This window comes from Teleopsis dalmanni, chromosome 2 (assembly GCF_002237135.1).
Source record: "Teleopsis dalmanni isolate 2A chromosome 2, ASM223713v2, whole genome shotgun sequence".
NCBI classification, from domain to species: Eukaryota; Metazoa; Arthropoda; class Insecta; order Diptera; family Diopsidae; genus Teleopsis; species Teleopsis dalmanni.
Window position 1 is genome coordinate 145,257,677 of NC_051847.1, and position 7,341 is coordinate 145,265,017.

A 7,341-nucleotide genomic window follows, 5' to 3' on the forward strand; every position below is an offset into this window, starting at 1 on the left:
AACTTAAAAAAAAAATTATTGCCCTAATCAATATTATAAAAAGTCGGACTATTATTTATCACTGAAAACATAGCGCTCAAGAAGTTTTAGAAACAACACCAAATTTGCTATAGAATTTAAAATTAATATATTTTGTTCAAATTCTCTTTGATTCGAATTGTTTTTAAAATTTGTTATTATTATTTTTTCGTTTCAGTAAACCAAACCGCACGCAAAAATGTTTCAAACCAAAAATTGTTCATTTATTTGATGAAGTAACGTAATGGCATCATTTATTGGATACACTATACCAAAACCAACTCGGAATGTGCATTAAATTAAATAAACAGTACAGCTTTGGCTTGAAATGCAGAACGTGACCTCAAATTGGAAGCAAATCATTTCACTACCGCTAAGGTAAATTGACCGACTTTTATATTGCAAAGAGTTGCCAGCCTTGGAAAGGATATAAAGACGCAGCAGATTGAAAACGATTTAAGATACAAATTGAATGGTAAAGCAATAAAATATTAGAAATTACCTAAACACTATTTAAGCAATCTAAAAAGCCAAAATATATAAAAATATTTGATGGTTTAAAGGTAGTGCTTAGTCATTCCACTGCTAACATTTTGTAGAATTAATATTTTCCCGATATCATGCACAGATACCACCAGAATATGAACTTTTCGAAAACGTCAGGCGCATTTTGCTCTATTCGTATGCAGAAATTATTTGCTACTTTTAATTAGTGCCAAAAGTCATTCAAATTTTCAATATGTATGCCAACGCCAGCCAATGACACCGCTGCCAGCTTTAGTTACATTTTTGAGAAGGATTCATAAAGGATTTTGCCGCATGTGGAACTACAAATTTTGCAATTACTTATGTGCAGAGATGCTTCTTTCATTATATGGAAACTTACACATAGCCGTATCTGCACTTGCTAAGCACACAAATGCACTCAACTACTCAACTACAAAAACAAAGTACTAAAGTACTTTTTGGCAATAATCTTGCCATTGTGTTAAGAAATATGCAAATATAGATACTGCAAAACCAAATAGATTTGGTTTAATAACTGTTATAGCATACTCAGATATCCTTAATAAAGTACTTTAAACTTTTCCATTTCCAAAGTTTTTATTAATTAAATGGAGTAAATATTTGTCATGAAACACTCCTCTTAATATTATATAAAATATATATTGAGTATCAAAAAAGTACAACTTAGTTTTTGTTAATAAATTCATTTGCAAACAAACAATCATAACAAAACTAATTCCTTCCACACACAAAGTATCTCATAGATTAGTCAAAGCACTTTTACTTAATATTAAAAACTTCTAAGCTGTCTGGCCTTATTAAAACATTAACACAAGCAGAACTATAAATAAAAATAAGATAAAACTTGAAAAGAAAATCCAAGTGTGAAAAATCTGTGCATAATGCAAGGAAAATCCGCAAAACTTAACAAATATCGAAACGAAAGCACAAAACTCAGAAACCAAACCAATTTGAACTCATGTCGAACAAATAACATGGAAGAAAAAATTTATTCGAAATATTGCTGCTCGTACCAAAATCGAAACATTATCCTCTCTCATATATTTTTGTATCTGTTGATTATTGCGCCACAAAGGATTGCCGCATTAATACTTAAGCAATCGCAGAGGATACAAAAGTGTAAATATGTGTCTGCAAATCGGTAGCTCATCATCTTCCATTACCAACTCCTCCCCTTCTGTACAGCATCAGTACATTTAATTGTTTATATGAATCAATAAACACGTAAAAGACAAGCCAAGTACGCAGCTTTGTATGAGTGTAAACAAACGATACTCTCTTAGTTTATGTTGAACACAGAATTCATCTTTTTTTAACAGAATTAATTGAATACTTAATTGATATTACGTGAATTAATCAAGGAATAGCAGTTTAATTTGTCATTGTCATATTCAAATTGCTTTATTGCAAATATAATGGCAAATTTAGAAAGTGGCTTCTAAAAATAACGCATATTCCCGGAAATCATTTAAAAAAGTGGATATTCCTTTCAAAAGTTTTAGAACCTTTAAGTTAAATCTATGCACTGGCAATAACTCTTAACAACTCGTTGACAACCTCAGAAATCTTGAATTTGTTCGTTCCACCAAATATAGCTTCATCAAATGTGTTCTGTATATGTCCTTCAGAACGTAACATTCAAGCCTAATTAGCTGAAAACTTTCTTAGGCAGTTACAATATTTGAAATATTTTAGAACTGCTTTACTATAAACAACCTGATTTCATTTAATCTATATCTTAACATTCTGCTCTTCAACCAACTCTTCTCAATTGAAAATTGAAAACAAGGTTTACTCTGCTTGTATTAATCACAATCACATATTGGCAAGCACCGCCTCATTGTTTTGTGCGCAACACTTACCAAGTAACTTACAGTAAGACATACCCGATATCACTTTCTTGAAAACATTCCATACATTTTCACTGGAAATATTCTTACTTTTATCAAAGCCAACAGCCGATGTTCCCAAGATCTGACTTACGGAATCTCTTCTTACATGTACTTTCACATCCAACAACCTGCACGTCACCTTGCTTACCCCAAGGTGATGTTGGGTAAGTTATTCACTATAACTAACTAAATAAATCTTTAAGACTCTCCTACGTGTTCTTAAATAATCGAATTGGATTTCTATAGCTGGCTGTATTCTTAGAAAATCTTTTCTTAGAAATTTTATTACTTAGAGACGTTGAGTCTGACATATAGTATTTTGATACTTTCCATGTATTGAAAAAATATTTAGGAAACGGTTGTCTAACAAACTACTTGAGATTTTAAGTATTTAATGGAAAGGATTTTTATTTTAGTCGTTTCGGAAATACTCAATCTTATTTGTTAGTTGCAATATACATAATAGATCTGGAGTACTATAAGTACATCTTAAAACGAAACATGAACGAAACTTAAATGGTAATACGACGTGAAGATTAGAGTAAATAATTTGAATACATTGTAATATCAAATGCATTTCTTTAAAGCTCTGACATGTGCAACATAACACAGCTCTAAAAAATTTAGTATAGGTTTATGTGTTATTTGATAGTTGGGTTGAAATTGGGTCATTTTACTTCGTTTTCAATGCTATAGATGGCACTTTGGCTATTTATTTTAATGCACAAATGTGTTTTTAAACGAAGATAAGTAACTAAGTAATTAAATTAAAATTCACTAAATATTAAAAGTAAGTTGTTTTTCAATTGTATTCGATTTAGACAAAAAAAAATCTATAAAGCCCATTTTGTAATGCCCATTTTGCCCATTTTGTTATATTATGATCTCATATCTGAACAAACAAAAATCACGCTCTACAAATCCCTTATCATGCCTGTCCTGCTGTATGGTGCAGAAGCTTGGACAATTACCAACAGTGATGAGAAGACGTTAGGAGCATTCGAGAGAAAAATTCTTCGGAAGATCTATGGTCCCTTACGCATTGGCGACGAGTATCGAATTAGATGGAACGATGAGCTGTATGAGCTATACCGCGACATTGACATAGTTAAGCGCATAAAATTCAGCGGCTACGCTGGCTTGGTCATGTCGTGCGAATGGAAGAAAGTGCTCCGGCTAGAAAGGTATTTGATTCGATACCCACAGGTGGAAAACGCGGTAGAGAACGTCCGCATCTTCGGTGGAAGGACCAGGTGACCAACGATTTGGGGGCGCTCGGTACTACCAACTGACGTCAGAAGGCAACTAATCGGGCTGACTGGCGGAGGCTACTCGACGTGGCCAAGGACGACACACGTCTGTAATGGCCAACTAAGTAAGTATCTGAACAATATCTATTTTTTGCTTACCTTTTATAAAGTTCAACATTTTTCTTCTGTGACAATTCAAATTTAAATTTTAATATCTTCTAATGTATGTATCATATATGAAGGATTGTCTTAAGATCCAAAATTGAGATTTTTTAAAAACAAATAAACAGATTTTATATTTGAAACACAATAACTTTTTTTTCAAATATGTATAGTGAACTTTTATAAGGTTTTTTATAGAAATATTACCACAAAAAGGATACAAAGGATATCGTGCAAACTTAAACGCCATAGAAGATTAAAGAAAAACACAGTTTTCAAGCTGCAACGGGTGCAAATTGAAGCAAATTAAATCGATTGCATTTAGAAAAATATATATCTAATAAGTACATATTTATTTATATCCTTCTAAAAGCAGAAAAAGAAATACAGAAAAATATCAATGAAACTTAAAGAAAAAACACAGCATTTGTTACTGTAAATGTTATAAAAACGAAGGCATGCAGCGCAAGGCAGCTGTGAAAATCCATTTTCTGCACATGTCTTCTGCTTGGCAATCTATTTTCTATATGCTTTAAATTTGATGTTTGTTGTTATCAAATATTTTATTACAACTTACCAGATACAAGAATGTAGGGTGCACATTTGCGCAAGATGCGCGATATTTGCCAAAAATTTATCAAAGCATAAAAGATGTAAAAAACATCCCAAATGGAAAGGAAAAACTTCTTAAGACTGGCAGCAGGATGGAACGTGGAATGGTTTCGTCATGGAGTAAGGGGGTCAAATATTACAGCAAATAGTGGCACACATCAGCATTAAGTGGATTTCACTTTGAGTTGTGGTCAAATCGCATTTAGCAATTCGAAACCGCAGTCGCACTCAGACACTCGCAATAGCAGAAACACTTTAGCCAAATAATATTAAAGCATTAAATGGTTTTCTTTTGAAACTCGTATTTGATTTCCACGAGATACAAATATGTACCAAAGCGGAGCATCTATCTGTGTGTTCTATGGCAAAGTACTTTAACAGCAATTTAGCACACTTGCAATATTTGAAGCGATTCTAGAAAAGGAAGCGAGTAGCGACGGCTGCAGCTAATGTCTGTGCAGCAAATGTAAACGATTTGTAATATTTCTAATATTTCCTTCGAAATGAAATGTAAGACAATTGCGTTTAATTTTCTTCGATAGCTGCATTTGTGGCTACTTTCTGAACTCATACCAAAGTCATTTATATTATTTTATTTTTGTATTGTTCTTTTTTCGAGTTTAATGAATATAAAAACAAGTGTTCTAGAAAAATCGAAAAATATCGAACAATTTATAATAAAATGCACATCTTATTTAAAAACTTAAACGACACCACAATGTTTTTTCTTAGTTTTTTCACAAATATTAAAATATAGTCATCTCAAGCGTCAATTATCTTAATAAATTGGTATAATCATATGAAACCAGCTTATTACCAGTTTATTTAAAATATGATTTTGTAATAATAACATTAATTTAACACTTCGTTCAATAATGTGTGTGACTGACACATAGATGGCGGCACTAATACTAAATAAATATTTTTTTTCGAAAGTGGCAACCTTTTTAGGCTCATATGTTAATCCGACCATTTGTTTACAAGTTACAGTGCTTTAAGTGACGCTACTTTTGAGTTTTCAAAAAAAAATGAATTCAAAGCAATTCCGTGTGCTGATTTATCATTGTTTTTTAATGAAAAAATTACTGTGCAATGACAGGAATGGCTTGAAAAACATTATTCGGACTCTGCTCTATCAAAAAGAAGCATTTATTATTGGTATACCGAATTCAAACGTGGTCGTACTGACACCGATGACATTCCATCTACTGGACGGCCAAATGACGCTGTTATTCCGGAAAACGTTGAAAAAACACTGAAAACCATTATGTCCGACCGTAAAGTGAAAGTGAGGGAGATTACTGACATTCTACAGATATCAGCAGGCAGTGTACACACCATAATACACAAACATTTGGGTATGAAAAAGGTGTTTTCCAAATGGGTGTCGCGTTTGCTCACACCGGAGCAAAAACAACAACGAATCGATGATTCAAAGAGCTGTTTGGACATGTTTACGCGCAATAAGTCGGAGTTTTTGCGTCGGTACATCACGATGGATGAAACATGGATCCATCATTTCACTCCAGAGTCAAATCGGCAGTCTGCTGAGTGACATGGAGCCGGTGAAAGCCGCCCAAAGCGACCAAAGACGCAGCAGTTGGCTGGCAAGGTTATGGCGTCTATATTTTGGGTGCGCATGGAATAATATTCATCGACTATCTCCAAAAGGGGAAGACCATCAACAGCGACTATTATATAGCGTTATTGGAGCGTTTGAAAGACGAAATGGCAAAGAAACGACCTCATATGGCGAAGAAAACAGTTTTGTTCCACCAAGACAATGCACCGTGTCACAAGTCGATGACAACGATGGCAAAATTGAACGAATTGAGCTACGAATTGCTGCCGCACCCACCGTATTCTCCAGATCAGGCCCCCAGCGACTCCTGGCTCTTCGCAGACCTCAAAAAGATGCTCCGTGGTAAGAGATTTGGCTCAAATGATGAAGTAATCGCCGAAACTAACGCCTATTTTGAAGGCAAAGAAAAATCGTTTTACAAAGGGTATCGAAAAATTGCAAAAGCGTTGGAATGATTGTATCTCCCTAAAAGGGGACTATGTTGATGAATAAAAACGAATTTTGGCAAAAAAAATGTGTTTTAATTAGTTAGTCACACACATTATTGAACGACGTGTTAACACTACCGTAACAACTGTAAACACTTAAATGAAAAATGTTTCCAATTGACTTTAACTATTCTAAGCTCCCAGTATAAATATATCGTGCTTAGAAATATTATAACATTAACAGTCGAATTGCGTTGAATATTTGACATTTTATAGCTGAAATTAAGAACTATATTTTTATTTCATAAACATCTTTCAACATCTCTCAAACACTGACCATTTTCCACACTTAACGAATAGAACTATTATCAAATTTCTTGGACTTATTTGTGAAAAACTGACCCTGATCCTTTTTCAAATCTTTTCAGATTAGAACATAAAAAAATCTGAAAATATAAAAATACGACCACATTGCAGAAATATCAAATTCACCCTTTTTGGCTAGATCTTGTAATTTTTGCCAGGTCACGAAGAAACACATTTAATGTGTTTATGATAGCTCATAATTGATTAATATTGATATCAATCAAAAATAAAAAAATTAATCCTTTGCTGAGAAGAACTTGATATAGCATATTCCAAACATAATTACAAAATATAATCATCATAATCATGATAAGAGTTTAACTACAAGAACTTGACAGAATAACGAAAAATTAGCTATTAAGGAATATAGTAAAATCATTCTCAAGTTCATTCACAAAAGTTATATATGGAAAAAGTAACTCGCCATATGAAACACTCTTTAAGTTAAATATATATCAGTTCCAATGTACATAGTAAAAAAAAATAGCAAGAGCCAAAACACT